At 38.1% G+C, this 15,830-nt stretch overlaps 1 protein-coding gene across 1 annotated transcript in view; it reads left to right on the top strand.

Moving 5' to 3' along the window:
• The window catches only part of LOC103190353 (sodium/potassium transporting ATPase interacting 4), a 58,148-nt gene that overhangs the window by 9,853 nt on the left and 32,465 nt on the right, over positions 1 to 15,830 (top strand). The window lies entirely within an intron of this gene.

The raw sequence follows: 15,830 nt of genomic DNA, 5'->3' as shown, positions 1-15,830 counted from the left end.
CAGGACTGATGCCTTCCATTTTATCTAAAATTCTTGGTGGTGGGGTGGGGGGGTAGTTCATTCGAACTCCATTTTCTAAGGCTGCACCTCAGTGAATTATGTAGAACACATACTTTTGTTGAAGACTTCAGACATCTACCAACAAGTAGGTGAATAGGAGCAGGGTTTCTTTGCTTGAGTGCATATTCTGCAAGCAAAATGTGTTCAACTGTTGAGCTCAATGCTCTGAGCTGAAGAACTGATGGGTAGGGTAGTCCAATATTTACACATGAGAAAATAATAGTCGTGAATCCAGACTGATGCACTGGCAAGTGAAGCTCATTACAATACTGCACACAGGAATTAAAATAGGAGGCATATGTATTCCATGGATGAGATAGAAAAGGAAGAGTACCAATCTAGCAGTAAAGATTGGTGGGTTATTTTGGATGATGGAGATTTTAGGGACGTAATCTACGTGGGGTGGTGGGGGGGGGGAGCGTGGGTAGGGAAAGTTTCAGCAAAGGTTAGTTGGACATTAGCTACATGATGTAAGTACAGTAAACTTACTATATCCAAGGAAGAATATACATGTCTATCCCCTGTGTGTCAGACAGGTGGCCGACCTCAAAAATGTATCACTTAGTCAGTGCTGCGTAACATAATAATAATCCTTGCATTTCATATAGCGCCTTATCACATTTTTCCAACGTCTCAAAGCGCTTCACAGAATGTACTGTATAGTGAATTGTCTGTATATTTTGTGGGCGAAACACGGCAGCCAATTTCGCCCAGCGATGTCCCACAAACAGCCGTGGATTGAAGTGACCGATTTTTAAATTAATTTTTGAAGGCATTTCATATCTTCTAAGCTAAACAGCCTTTGAAAACTGAGGCAGACTATTTAAATGTAACATTGATTGTCTATAAATGTGTGATGGTTTCCGACGGGACCCAGAGTCACTCATTCGTTGAATCTGGCCTTTTCTTGCTTGTCGGATTAGAAAAAACTACTCCGAGTGCTAGCCATTGCTCACTAATGGTTTCCATGGAGACGGTTGCTGCCACTCCAAGGAATTGGGAATTCACTGCTTCCTTTTATGGACATGCTTTCTCTATCTCTCTGATACCTCTCCCACATATGTGATGTACGTTGTTGCATTCCCCTAATAAGCAGCATCTGGTAACAGTGTTGACAAAGCCAAAGTTCGGTAAAGTGTTTTGGCTGTCAAATTAGTTCTTCCTCGCTTGTTTATGATCCTTGCATTTGGTATAGCGCCTTCACATCAGGAGGAAGTCTCGAAGCGATTCACAGGATGTACTGTAACGTGGAGTGACTGTGTATGTGTGGGCAAAGGCAATACTGAGGGTGGGCTGCATTGTTGGAGGTGCTATGATTTGGCTGATATTTTGTCCATCTGTTCTGTTGCTGCAAGGTGGATATTAATGACAATATCTTAAAGAAAAGAAAGTAGGAATTTCTTCAGGTATCATTGCCAATATTCCTCTCTCATCCAAATTTACTGAAAACCAATCCATGTGTCATTGTTCCTTGTGTGAAGCGCTTTGAAACTTCTCAATGTGATAAGTGCAATATCAATTATTATTCACTCATTGTGATGAGCGGTGTCTGAAAATGGAGCTTCAAATCTTGTAAATGCTCCTTTTTGCTTTACCTGACTCTGTCTTCTTTATGTAATAAGCTCAGGCTTTGCATGCTTCAGTGTTTAATCCAAATCTGTACGCCACACAAGTAATAATGGCAGAATTATCAGTTGCCCAGACTTATGCTCTCCCAAGCACTCTGGGATGCTACCCTGTGTGAAGGGTGTTATATAATGCATAAAGTTATATTAATTTTTTTTTAACATTGTCAATCTGAAGCTATATGTCACTGACATTTTCAATAACTGGAAGGTAGATTGGTATGAGAATCAGTCTGTGTCGCTCTTATACATGTTAAATATATTTCCTGTGTAATTAAAAAAATAACTTCTCATCTGATTTACTCAAAGGAATAAGGAAAGCCTTATTTGTGTTACCCACTGTGAATTTCCATTTGTTATAACATTCCATCTATAATCCTCATGGTGTATTGTATTGGTGAAATCAGCATGAACCTTTATTATATTGCAGTGTGTGATCATTGATAACAATGATGCTGTAAATTTGCCAGAATGGCCTCCAGTGCATAGCTCAGTATACCTCTGCTGTTCTGGAATCAAATCTGAGGTCCTGGTTCAATATAATGGAATCTTTGAATACATCTTTGCAATTTTAATGTCTGCAGACTGAAATATAGTTCATAAACAATACAAATGGGAATGTGATTGAAAAGATGTCAGGACGTGTTTCTTTTGGTGGGGACAGGGGTGTGGGTGGGGTGATGCAGGAGAGGGGAGGGAAGGAGACTTGCTCTACTAGCTTTCTTTCAAATACAAACGTGGACCTGAAAACATAGAGACTTGCTTGGGGATTGCATAATGCATCACCCTCGAGGTGTAGTGTAATATTAAAGTCTTAAAGCTACCTTTAGGACTGTCAAATTCAATAGGATTGGCTTCAAAAATGGCAAGATCAGACAAAGGCAGAGAATTCGAATTCTAATCACCCAAAGGGTTTTGGACCTTAGAAATGCTAATAGCACCTTAAAAGGCAAATAATGTAGGTCCTTGCCTTTTATTGCTGGGATGGAACTGTTTTATTATTAGTGTCAATTCAATACAAAACCCAAACAAGATATTTATTGCAGCTGAACCCAGACACACCACATCCTTTCTTAAAAAAAGTGCAGTAAAGTTAAGAGGTTGAAGGTTTAATTTTTCTTGCAGCTATGCCCTGTCAAACTGTCAAATCTTTGACATGTGCAAATGAAATGCAGATAATTACATGGAATTGATTTGTGCTGTGGTAGGAACAGTACCATGTACAGAGTATAACTCAGTCATCTCTTAAACCCAATATATAATCCATGGCCCCTATCGCCAATACTTTCAGGCTCTATGAGAATCTGAGTTCAATCAATAGAATCATTGAGATTTCCGCAGTTTATTTTTCTAATACCCTGAATTTTGGTATAATATGCTAATTGGAATAGGCATTTTTGTGTTCATTATTTGCAAGTGCTGTTCAACAAAATAGCTTTATGGTATTATTGCCCTGTTCTCCCTCCTTTACTTCCACATTCCAGCCCTCCACATCCCCGTCCCCATCTCCCCCAAAATGGATTTGGTCAGTCGGGTGTCTGACACACATGGAAATAAATTACCATGATTAAGAGGATCCAAACCAGATTGAGTGTTCCACATATATATTCCACCGACACGTGAAAATGTCTCTGTGTCTGTCATGGAAAGGCACACATTCCCTGGGCTGGATGTGAACATTTAGTCAGTAACAACTCCATCAATGCTCTTAGTCTTCCTGTCTTCGAGTGGCGAGTACATGGGAATTTAATGTTGTATTAATAATCCTTGAATTCCAACTAAATTACACATTTTTCAAAAAACATTAATTTTAAAAAGCCTGGAAGATTTTTTTTTAAATGAGATTTGTTCCAAAAGTTTTGGTTTCTGATGGCTTGGAACCAGATCCAAGATATGTCAACAGAAAAGGAAATAATCTCTTTAGTTTTCACTGAAGTCCACCATTAGCACCTTAACCATTTCTAATGATTTAAGCATCTGAATATAACAATTGCTTTCACATACTTAATGTCCTAGTGCACTAACATGTATATATTGCAATTAACCTTCGTTTCAGATTCAATCAGTACTCCGATTATCTATTATTATTGATTATTAATTAACTAATAAATCAAATATGGAGTGTGTGAGCATGTAAATTTATATGTTACACATAAGTTCTTTAAGACATAAATTCTTTGGGTTAAACAAAACAGGGTTAAATTAAACAGTCAGGTGTCAGAATCCAGCACCCTCAACATGATGAGGTCTGTTGTGAAGTGGTGGAATCAGGAAAAAAAAATGCCTTCCACATTATTAATACCCGAGTCTGTAGCCTGAGGTAATGCAGGTGATATTGTTCAGGAGACTAACTGCAATCTGTGGAATCGCAGACCTTTAGGTTACTTCGGTCCCCACGTTCTCTTGGCTTTGTATTTCTGTTGCAGTTTGGCTTCAATCAGTGATACAGTGCCTCTGGTGCTAGTAATCCTGTACATGGATTGCTTTTATTTTTGCAAACAGTTGCTGCAGTTGTTTTGAGTACTGCACTGATATGGTACCAGTGGTTTCACAGGGATGTGGGGACATAGCGGAGTATTGTACTGTACTCTGCTCGCACTATTTGAGGGGGGTTAGCGATCTCGGGTCCAAACAGCCCATTATACAAGTTGTCTTTGATGCAAGCATTGCATAACAATGTACTAAATCACTTCCTTACAATTTTTACCGTGAAATTTTTTTTAAAAGATGCAACGTAAAGGTGGCAGCCACCCTAAATGTTTTACATAACTAAAAAAATAAATAAAATAAAACATAAATTCCTTCTGAATGGTTTCCCAAAATATATACCATACGGAGTTCTGTAGTGTAGTGGTTAAAGCACTCGCCTCGCAAATGAGAGGACCCAGATTCAATTTCTGGGCAGGGCGAAACCTTAGGCAAGTTTCCTTACTACGCACACGCCTCTGTTTACCTAGAAATAATTAGGAACATAGTTGTTAGTCGATTGGCAGATTGCTTTCCAGGGGTAATAATCCCTTCATTCATAAATAAATAGTAATAATAATAATTGGATCATTCAATTCACAACTGTTTGTGTGACACTGCTGTGCTCAATTGGCTGCCACTTTTCGTGCACAAAATACAATCGATTCAATTTACTGTATATCAAACGCAAGGATTCTTATTTGCCTTTTCATCTTGTGTGGCCCATCATCAATACCCTGCCATGTCTGGGATTGAAGAGCTGCTGATAGAAAGCTGAACAGTAAATCAACGTCGATGCCACTTACAAACATTGCAATGAGAGCGAAAGAAACAATGTAATTAAAGCTCTCAAAGGTTTCTCCTTGTGTCTTAAGGTGAGAATGTTGGTGATTTATGGAACAGTATTCTTAAAAAGAATTGCATTACCTGAGTTTTTAAAATGTATTGCAACAAAATAAAGTGCAATAATGTTTATCATGAGCTTTTTAAAAAAAATGTTTTAGTGTAGGTGAAGGTTTACTTGCAAAGTACCTGCTGATTTAACAAGTTTATGGACTGCATCATCCACAGGAGACACTTTGAGCCTGTCCATTTGAAAACCCAGAGCTGACAGCAAAGATAGCTATATTTGGAAGTATCTAAAATGAGCGTTTTCCCATCTAAAGCCGTCAATGTGGATATTTGAATCTGTGTTAGTTGCTCTATCCGGTGATAACAATTACTCATGCATACAATTTATTTTAATGAAGGTCCTAGGAAGCCAGGCTGTAGCACTGAAACCAGGCGTGACAGATGCCCATAGTGCTTCCCTTCTATGAATAATCTCTGATATTACAAGAGTACAAGATCGGTTTGGATCATTAAGGCCCTTTGCCCATTCTTGTGGAACACCCACCTACCCTACTGTCTTCCCATCGCAGTTGTTCTTTTTTAAAATGAGTCATGAGTCCAGTGAGGCCTCAACCGCCCTTTGTGGCAATGGGTTCCAATCATCAATTACCCTCTGGGTAAAGAAAAATGTGTGTCTGTCTTGAAAATGTGCTTTGCAACTCTCAAAACCTATGTTCTCTTGTTCCATTTCCCGACTGCATCTGAAAGCAATTGTTTTGGGTTTACTTTTTCAATCCCATTCAGGAATGTGTATACCTCTAGAAGAATAAAACAAAAGGCCACTAAACCAAACAAGAACTCTCCTTTGACTACTGTCACTATTCAACCCTTTATCCAAAATCCAACATTTGATTGTCTCGCGCTGTACCAACGTTTAAATAACTCATTCAGATCATTTAGGTATTTTGTTCATTCATTGCTTTTGTTTAATAATTATTCTTATTTCTGAGACACTTTATGATGTTATTTTACATTGAGCTGCACAATGTAAATGTATTAAAATGTTAATCCTATTTTCACCCTTCTTTCATATCCCTAAATAACCGTATTTCCCAATTATCTATTTCTGTCAATTTTAAACAATTGATTCTGCACTGATGGCCTTCTGGGGCAGTGCATTCCACATCCTCCACAATCCTTTATACAAAGAAACATTTTCAGTTTCATTTTTAACCGTCTTCGCTGCAAATTACTGTTCTGTGGGAAAAAGTTTCTTTTGATCTTTTAGCCTTGCTTGAGGCTTGTTTATTTTAAATGCGTGGCCTCTAGTTCTTCAACTGCATAAAACTCCAAACTCCTTGATTTTTACATCGATCCTCTAGCAATGTGCTACACAATATTTAGTAAGTAATTGGGTAACTTGCATTACGTCTGCATATTGTTGTCAAACATTTTTAGAACAAGACTCCGTGACATTATGGAAAGCAAGGCCATGAATCTGTTCTGCTTGTCTTCCTCTTGTTACCGTGAAGGTCACAGCCATGTGCGTTTTGACAGGGAGGACAGTCGGGAACAATAACTCAAGATTTAGCATTATCTTCTGTTTTGCTCTGTTAAAATCAAAATGAGGCGTTTCGCCCATCAGTGGGATACAAATGCATTTAATGGAAGTGAAATCACATTTTTATCTTCTGGTTTGAACCGATTTCATTAAAACCCGTTGGGTGCATAATAGCCTTGTGTGACTGAACTGCAGAAGTAAAATGGAAACTTAACTTAGCTTCAGGAAAACCCTGTTAAAAGTTTTAGAATTGTGTTTTTCTTATTTTTCAAAATGATTACTACTAAGATTAATCCTTGTATTTGATGTAGTGCCTTATCGCGTCATTGAGACGTATCAAAGTGCTTTATAGAATACACCAGAAAGTAGATTGACTGTATTTTGTGGGCGAAATGTGGCAGCAAGTTGCACACAGGAGTGTACCACAAACAGCTGTGGAGTGAGTGACCAATTTTATTTGGGGGAATTTGTTGGCCAGGGCACAAATTGGAATAGGGCCATGGGATCTTTAACTACCACCTGGACAGGCAGACGGGAACCTGGTTTAACGTCTGTCTCTCTTTGAATGCCACAGAAATATCTACATTTATGCATCGTGAAGAATAACCTAAAAAGCTGCCAACACCAATGAATATTTTTATATTTTCTAAAAGAAACATTTTTTTCATGGAAGAGATTTAAGTCACACTTGATGAAATGGAGAAGATTTTCATGATTCATTGAGTCTATTCATCGAGACGAGAGATGTTAAAGGATCCTACTTTATGATCCACCTTCTTGAAATGAAAAGTATTTGAATGAATTCAGCCAGTTGTTATTAAGAAAAGTCAATCGAATAAAAAAGAGTCTACAGAGACCAAAATTAATCTTTTTCTGGTGGGTAGTCCTGTCTTTCCTAAATTATAGAATGTGATAATATTCACATGTGGTTTTCTTAGTTTATTGTGTGTGAACTTACCTGAGCTAATACTTACTTGCATTATTCTGCATAAAACAACTATAGAAATTTATGATAGCATTAGTTAGAAGTTCTAAAGGCTCTTAGAAGTGAAGGTTATATTTAGTGCTGGTAGCTGTAGCATTTCCACTGGCAAGATTCCAGAGTTAATTACAGTATACAGTAAGAAAATCCCAGAGTAATTTAACTGGCAGAGTTTAATCGATGATTCGATACCAAATCGGATTAGATGGACAGCTAAGAATTTTAGCGTTTCCACGAGTCAATCAAAAATACATTTGAATGTGTCCCATCAGATTTGTGGTGGTGTTGATTTTTATTTTAATTTGTTATTTTAATCCCTGTAATATTTGGTGGTAAAAGGATCAGAACGGCACAATATCTGAGACGCTGTCTTTAGAGCAACCAACGGTAATGGCACAAGTGAGAGGCAGCACCAAATGGAATGGCATTTCTGTTTGCTGCCTTATCTTTAAACGTTTCTAAACCGTCACAAATCTCATTTAGGCTGCAACAATTTGTTGTTGTCTAGAATTAGAGGATTACAATAACTTTGTGTAAGGTACCTGCTCAATGCCAATGAAATGTCGAGTGTCAATGAGAATTTATAGTCTGCCTCTTTATCAAGGTCTGCAACAAATTCATTGCTACACTGATCACGCTTGATTCTCCGTGCATCGATACATCCACTAATGGCAAATACACCAGAAAATGAATTGGAGAGAAACTTTTTAGTTAATGAGATAATTACAAATGTTGAATTACTATTGATTTTCTGATCTTTTTCAATCACTGGGATGTACGAATGCAAGGCTTCAAAAAAAGCTAGTTTGTATTAAGGAGTAACATTGGATTGGGTGAGATGATATGTTGTCATTGTAATGGATCTACAAAGCATTCCAGGTCCAAAACTTACCTGGATAAAATAATAATCCTAGCGTGTGATATAGCGCCTTTCATGTGAGGAGGGCAGTGCAAAGCACTGAATTCGAGAGCCAGAAAAGATAATGTGAGTTCAAAGTCCTGATGTGCGTCTTTAACGCATAAACTTCACACTCAGAGGCGAGAACTTCCAACTGAGTCAGTTTGCTGTCACCTTAACCTTAAGAGGCTGGGGTGGGGGGAGGGGGGCGGAGAGGGGTAACGGGAAGAAAGGGAGTGTAACTATGAGAAAAAGTAAAAAGAGAACAAGTGAGGGAGTGATTATACTGTATAATAGTAATCCTTGCAAATGATACAGCACCTTCCCACACTTTTGAACAATCTCAAAACACTTCACAGGATTCACTTGGAGCAGTGGAGTGACTGTATGCCGAATTGATGTGCATTGTCCCACACACAGCCATGAAATGAATAACCAATTTCATTGGGCAAACAGTGTCATAAGATATCTACTATCATTGTTGCATCTGTGACCTTGTTATTGTTATTAATGAAATTCAGTTGAAACAGTGTGCCACGTTTCTAAGAAAGTTTCTGTGTGATTTCTTAATTTTACAACTGGCATTTTCGCAGCTCGAGGCAATGTTCCAGATCACACCTGCTAATCTCTCTGCAAGTCATTGATGGAGATTAATTTTATTTGGTATGGTTTTGAAAGGCTGGGCCCAAGTTGCACTGAGTTCACCAAGAAAGCTAATTTAGTTGAACTTTGTTTTGCTTTTCGCAACTTCAAGGTGCGAGTAAAAAAAAAAAAGTTTCAATGGAAATATTTTTAGAAAATCCTTCCCGAAAAAATATTTGCGTCCTGATATTCAAGCAATAAGAGATACCTACGGGCTCCACACTGGGGAATTGAATTGGAGATGAGTATCAGAATGTGTGTTGATGCTACTTGATCGCACTTTTCTGAGTTCAATCACATTTCTAACCATAGCTATTCTCCCAATTTATTTCTGCTGCTCTCACATCTGGAGTTGTTGCTGCAACCCCTTAGTTCGTGTGTAACTTTCAATAAGGCCCTCTCGCATGATGGATAGATGCTCTGTCACTTTCGGACACATTTAATCAGAACCCAGTTTTTTTTTGCTTGCATGGGAGAAATTATAAATCTCTGACAATTTTTATTTGCTGTAACATGCAATTTGTTGATATTGATTTTCCTGGACTCCATGTTGACTTGCAATCATATTTACTTTTCATAATAATCCAACACTCAATCCACGACTATTTGTCGCAATTGTCTGCCGAGTTTCGCCCACAAAATACACAGTCAATTCACTCGACAGTATATTCTGTGAAGTGCTTTGAGATGTCTCGCTGATGTGGTGATGCGCTATATCAAATGTAAGAATTATATATATATACTTTTTGATAGTAACTTGATTTGGGTTATATCTGGTTAGAATCTGAAACCATATTGTTTTGCTATGTATTCAGGCCATTTGAGGAATAAAATTCCTGGCTTTGGTAGTGGTTTTGCCAATAACAATTATCTCAACAGCATTTGGATATGAAACCTAATTAGCATTGCAAGCATTTTGTACACTGGGCACCCATGGATTGTTGTTCTTCCACCTGGCACCACATAGACTTATCATCTCACTAGGATTCGTTCTTGGAAGTCACTGATGTGGATGCAAAGAATACAGATATGCTTGCACAAATAAGTCTAGCACACAATCTGCAGAAATATATTTTTAGGGATTTAATGTCAATTCTTTCATTCACTTCCTGATCTCAGTTGGTCTCTCTGGAAAGTGAAAAACGTGGCTGGGTGGAAATATGCACTGAGAGGAAAATGCACACCCTGATCTTTTAACATTAGTTTGTCAAGTTTTTTTTGCTATCTATTTTCTTCCCTCATTCAATCATTGAATGTTATCTTTTCCGGGGGTCTCTCTGTCAGGCGAAATGCAGGAGAGTGGGACAGAACAGATCGATCTTTCAGATAGCCTGTGTTGGCATGGTGAGCTGAATGGTCTCTGTGCTGTGAATTCCTATGGTTTATTATTCTTTTTGAACCCCCCAGAGAGATATACACGAATGACACAAGTGTCCCCTCATCCATTTTCTTTTCCTGGTTTACGTTGCTTAATGACCTTCTGCTCGGTTTTTCCTGCAGTGCTGCACTTTCTCCATACATGTAGAGGATCATGTTCAATGTTTGTACTTGCTTTGAACGTTACGTGCATATTAATCATGTTTTATCAACTGTATTTGTGCCACATGGTCACTGGGACTTTGTGTCAGCTTCCGTGTACCTGTATTAAATTGTCCTTCGTTTCTTCTTATCAGACTGTAATAGCTCAATGTGTGTGGAGATTCTCCTCTGGGCTATCAATCACCATGGCATGCTGAATGGCAGCTCTTGTGCAATGAACGTACTGGTAAAACCTCAATGGATTCTTCCAGGGTCTTACTGAAGAGAGCTCATGATATATTGAGACGTAAAGAGGGCATCATCGACAGGACCAAGTTGTGTTCAACAATCGTACAAGTTAGATGGTTGATTTAATATCTATACTTTGAAGGATTCTGCAGGTTAAGTGAATTATTCATTCCCTCACCAGCCAAACACCTTTTGATCTGCTTTCAAACAATTGTGACATGAAGAACCCATGCACTGAACCGAGATTCACTATACGCAAGTGTAATAATACTTCTGGCTTTACACTTATGAATATAAATCTCTTGGATGTTCCTGAAGTTAAATAGGTTTCCTAAGGTTTGTGGACACACATCTTAATATGTGTACCTTTGATATTCTCGGTAGCTCAGCAATGATATTAAAGTGTTAGTGACTTTGTAATTGCTGCGTTTGGGTTCCAGGTCACTAATGGATAATAACTGCTTAAGAAAGACCGTTACGAGCTGCAATATTCAAAGCAGAATCCCTGCATAATACCCAGAAGGAGCATGTAGAATCCAAGTTAATAGTTGCTGTCACCTCTGTGACTACTGAAAAACCAGGGAAAATTACTGACTGAGATAACAGCTCACTCTGCTCTTCTTCATGTAGGTCATTCGCAACTTGTCTGCTTACCTTAAATCTTCACAGGTTCTGCCTTTTTAGAGTCGGATAATTGATTGGAAGCAGGTAAATTCTGCCGGGAGGTAAATACCTCCTCCATCTTCTGAGATACTCTGCAGCAAAAGCTGCCTCAACAATTAGAATCAATCTTTCTCCGACGAGCTATTCTCACAGAATGGAGTGAAAGCAGCGAGGCTCAGACCACATTCTCTGTGTTATTGGATTCTTCTTTACCTCGGACTAAATACTGATAGTCTTCAGTGCTGCAATTTGAGTTGAAAGAACGTCACTACAACAACTTGCATTTCACTGTGTATGGTGCCCTTCAGGGGGATTGATCCTGGATTGATCTATTGTTGTTCTGCCAATCCTCGTTTTGACTATAAACCCACGGCGATCAGTTTGTTGATCACCTTCGCAGAATCATAATTTTTGATTTTATATCTTTGCAGCAGCAACAACTTGCATTTCTTTAGTGCCTTTCACATGGGATAGCGTCCCAGAGTGCTTAAACCCTGCTCAACAAAAATACCACAATGTATTTTTCACTTTCCCCAAACTAGATCAGCAAAGTATTAAATCCAATATAACACGAAGGCTGTGTTTAATTCTGCATTTTTCTCAGCAATGCTGAGACCTCCTCGAGGTGACTTCAGCTGCACTTTATTTCATACTGCTGCAGAATGAACACAGCTGCACAAATCGAGTCTGGCTCCAATCCACAATGGTGCTTTGCTTGTTCTTGGTCGGTCCAATAGACGGGAGCCTTCAAGGGACCAGTTGTCATTGTTATTAAATGTTTCTCAACATTTTCTCTAATCTGTGAAGGAAATATACAATACTACAGTTACAAAGTACAATTAAAACTAATGTCCTATCTTACTCTTCTTGCATGGGTATGAAGTCAGTGAGATTGATTTGTTTTCCATTAACAGTGGGCGTACAATGTAACAGTGTTGGTGCTGTACTCACCAGCTTTTCAGTGGTCTGCAAAAATGTGCATGGTTTCGACTTACATCTGCTGGGAATACAGAACTTCACAATGACAAAGGAATTAAACAAGTTGGGAAAAACACAGAATTCAGTAAATTCCAACTTCTAATTCATCTTGTTCATTTGAGATTTGATTTGCCGCGCCTTATTTATTTGAAAGAAAACTCGGGTTGTGCTTTTGCGTGACATCTGTTGTGGTTAATTGATTTCAGGACTAACCTTCAGTCACAGCAAAGTCTGTATTTCAAACTGTGGCTTAGGGAAATAAGCCACAGAATCAGGAGAGAAGGTGGCAATGATCATCAGTGATTAACAACTAATGAAAGCCTTTCTTGCATGCACCATATATTTGGTGGCCTTTTCATAAGCAATGGAAAGCATACGAAAAGGATTTTTTTCTTCATCCAGTATTGTGTATATATTATATATATACGCATTTCAGATAAATTGTAGTTAGAAATAACCTCTGAACAATGTACTGAACCTCAATTGTTGTACAGCAATACTGTTTAACAAACTTTCTTTTGATAATAAAAGTCATTTTAGTTCTGGTCATGGAGATCATCAAACAAGAGCCCCACCCATGATGTTTGCTGCTGGAGCAACTGTTTTACTTTGTCATTGCTTAAATTCCATTAGCCCTCCCTCTATATACACACACACCTCTTGCTAGAGGAGAATATATATAGCCATGAGGTTTCATGGGGAGAATTTCACCACTTGTTTTAATGAAACGGTGTCAAAAATGTTCTGAAATTGGAGTCCTTTATTCCTTGTCTGAAAAAAATGTGCACAGCAGATGCATACTAATATAATTTGACTCTTGAGATATTTGGGCAAAAAGTTCTGGGAAAACTGGGTCAACTGTGGCGTGTTTCTGGCTACCTAACTAACCACATTGCACATGGGTATGAAATAGCATCTTCAGTTGTGAGTATAAGCCCTTAAATGTAGAGGTGCACAGATAAAAATAATGTGCATTGAGGATAAATACAGATTTTACTTTTCAAGACCAAAAATGCAACTGAAATGCAGCCTTGTTTTTCATGTTATTCCCCTTTACCTTGTTTTAGTTGCTGTGTATTTTTCAAGTTTCTTCTTACAACTAATCTCAGATCATTTGTGGACACTGACTTTAGGCAACTGCTTCACTGCAAAGCTTTTTGTCGGCTGAGAATTAATAATAATAATCCTTGCATTTGATATAGCGCCTTATCACGTCTTTGAGCTGTCTCAAAGCGCTTCACACAATACGCTGTAAAGTGTAGGGACTGTCTATTTTTAGGGCAAAATAATAAATAATGGGAGACTAGACGCATGAGATCTTAAACGAAAGAATACATGGCAGCACAGATAGACTCAATAGGTAATTTACAAAGTGGCTTGTCCAGATGAAATAATTAGGACAAAAAACTAACAACAATTACACAGAGAGAAAATTAATAATGCAATGAGAAATCCTTCAGCAAGGAATTCTTGCTTTGTTTAATGATTCAAACATGGGTCATGTGTCAGGACGCAAGTTTAATTACAGCATTAACAAATGACAAGTTACACGGATAAGAAACAACTTTTTTTTTAATAAGTTTGTTCTAACCTTCATGCATCCCCTTCTGTGAAACCGTCTCAATTTGGTTCCCGATTAATAGTGAGCTCAGGTGATTGACACCTCCATCTGTCGAGTGATTGATGTACAAAAAAAATCCGGTACTGGCTTGTACGATACAAATAATTTGGGTGATTGATTTGCATTTCCACACAAAAAATGTACCCGTCTTGTGGTCACAACAAATTGTCTGGGGCAATTAGAACAACATTAATTTTCTGTTTCAATATATGATGCCGTGGCAAGAAAGTGAAATGATGTGCAGGGGAAAATATGCTATTTATAGCTAAAATGTAATTATCTCAAGCATTCATACCAACATTAATCTCAAGAGCTTGATATGTGGTGATATATTTGCATGCGGCAGGATAATGTCCTCGCTGTGTTGTGTTCAGGCTGATTTGTGATTGATGTTAGCTACTATTTCAATGCTGGTGATAGAATGATATGTAGTGATCTGTGCTGGCTGCACTACATTAGTTTCTCCTTTCGGTCCAGTAATCATTACGATGAAGGTAATGAGGGAGCAGCTTAATTGGAACCATTACATTCACGAACATACTGGTCACGTGTTTCATTGTATCACATTGTATTATAACTAAATAAAAGTCTTCATCCCACAGTTTATATTTTTAAAATTATCTATGGGATCAGGAATTCCAAATCCATCTCCTGCAGCAGATCGAAAACTTTATATTAGTTTAAGGGTGAGGTCTCATTTCCCAAACTTGTGCAAACCATTGTAACAGCAGAGAAAACACCTGCAACTGACAGAATGGCTGACAAACTGTGACTGTTTCTGCTATCTATCTACCAGCCTCTCTCATTGCCCTAAGCGCACCGCGCTATTAGCATAATTGCCAACACTATGTTGTTGTTGCAGTAGAATATAAGTATCGATAGACAGAAATATGCAGTCACTACACTTTCTGGTAAACCCTGTGAAGTGCTCTGAGACACTCTCCTGACGGTAAAGGCTGTATCAATCCTAAGGACTATTATTGTTGTTTTTACATTTTGTATGATGTAGGTGTCCTTTTAATTATTGGTTGTTAACAAAAACAAAATTCCTTTGCTTTCCAGAAACACAAAGTGCCTCTAATTTCACTCGAATAGAATGCTTTCTTATTGAAAAACAGCATGGAGCATTTTCAAATAAATTTAGTGCGAAATAAGAAAGCTACTTTAAGGCGTGGTCGAAGAGGAGGGTCTTGAGACGTGTCTTGAAGTAGTCGAGGGATTACTGCAGCAAACGCACTTGACTTTTTAACACAGTGAAATGGATGTGTTTAAAGCTGCAAAGATAAAGACCCTTTAAGATTCAACTTTCCCCCAAGAGCTAATTTTCATATTGTAAATGATTGCATTATTTAACATTCAAAATACTTACCCCCCCAGAGTAACCTCTCACTTTAATATGCCAGTCACGACTTTGCTAACTCGTGTGTTGTAAGGTTTTCTTCCCTGATGGAAAATACACTTCATTGTGCATGTTCCACTCCTCTCCACAAAGTCAGAGCAAAATTATAATCAAGTCTTGAGATAGCTGCATTCAAGGCCTGCCAAGAATGCCCCGAGCTATAATTTTGCTATGAATCAATCTATGATCAAACGGTTTATGAACAATTGCAACTGTTCTTTTCATTGACCGACCCTCCATCTGAACTGTACAAAGGTGCAGGTAGACGCTTATGAGAGTACATAGAATGCCATCCTATTAAATAGTGACGTAATATTGCTTTACTATCAAAACACAT

Source organism: Callorhinchus milii, unplaced genomic scaffold, assembly GCF_018977255.1.
Source record: "Callorhinchus milii isolate IMCB2004 unplaced genomic scaffold, IMCB_Cmil_1.0 Scaffold18, whole genome shotgun sequence".
NCBI lineage: Eukaryota > Metazoa > Chordata > Chondrichthyes > Chimaeriformes > Callorhinchidae > Callorhinchus > Callorhinchus milii.
Note: the sequence above shows the minus strand (reverse complement) of the source record. Positions and strands in the feature narration are given on the sequence as shown.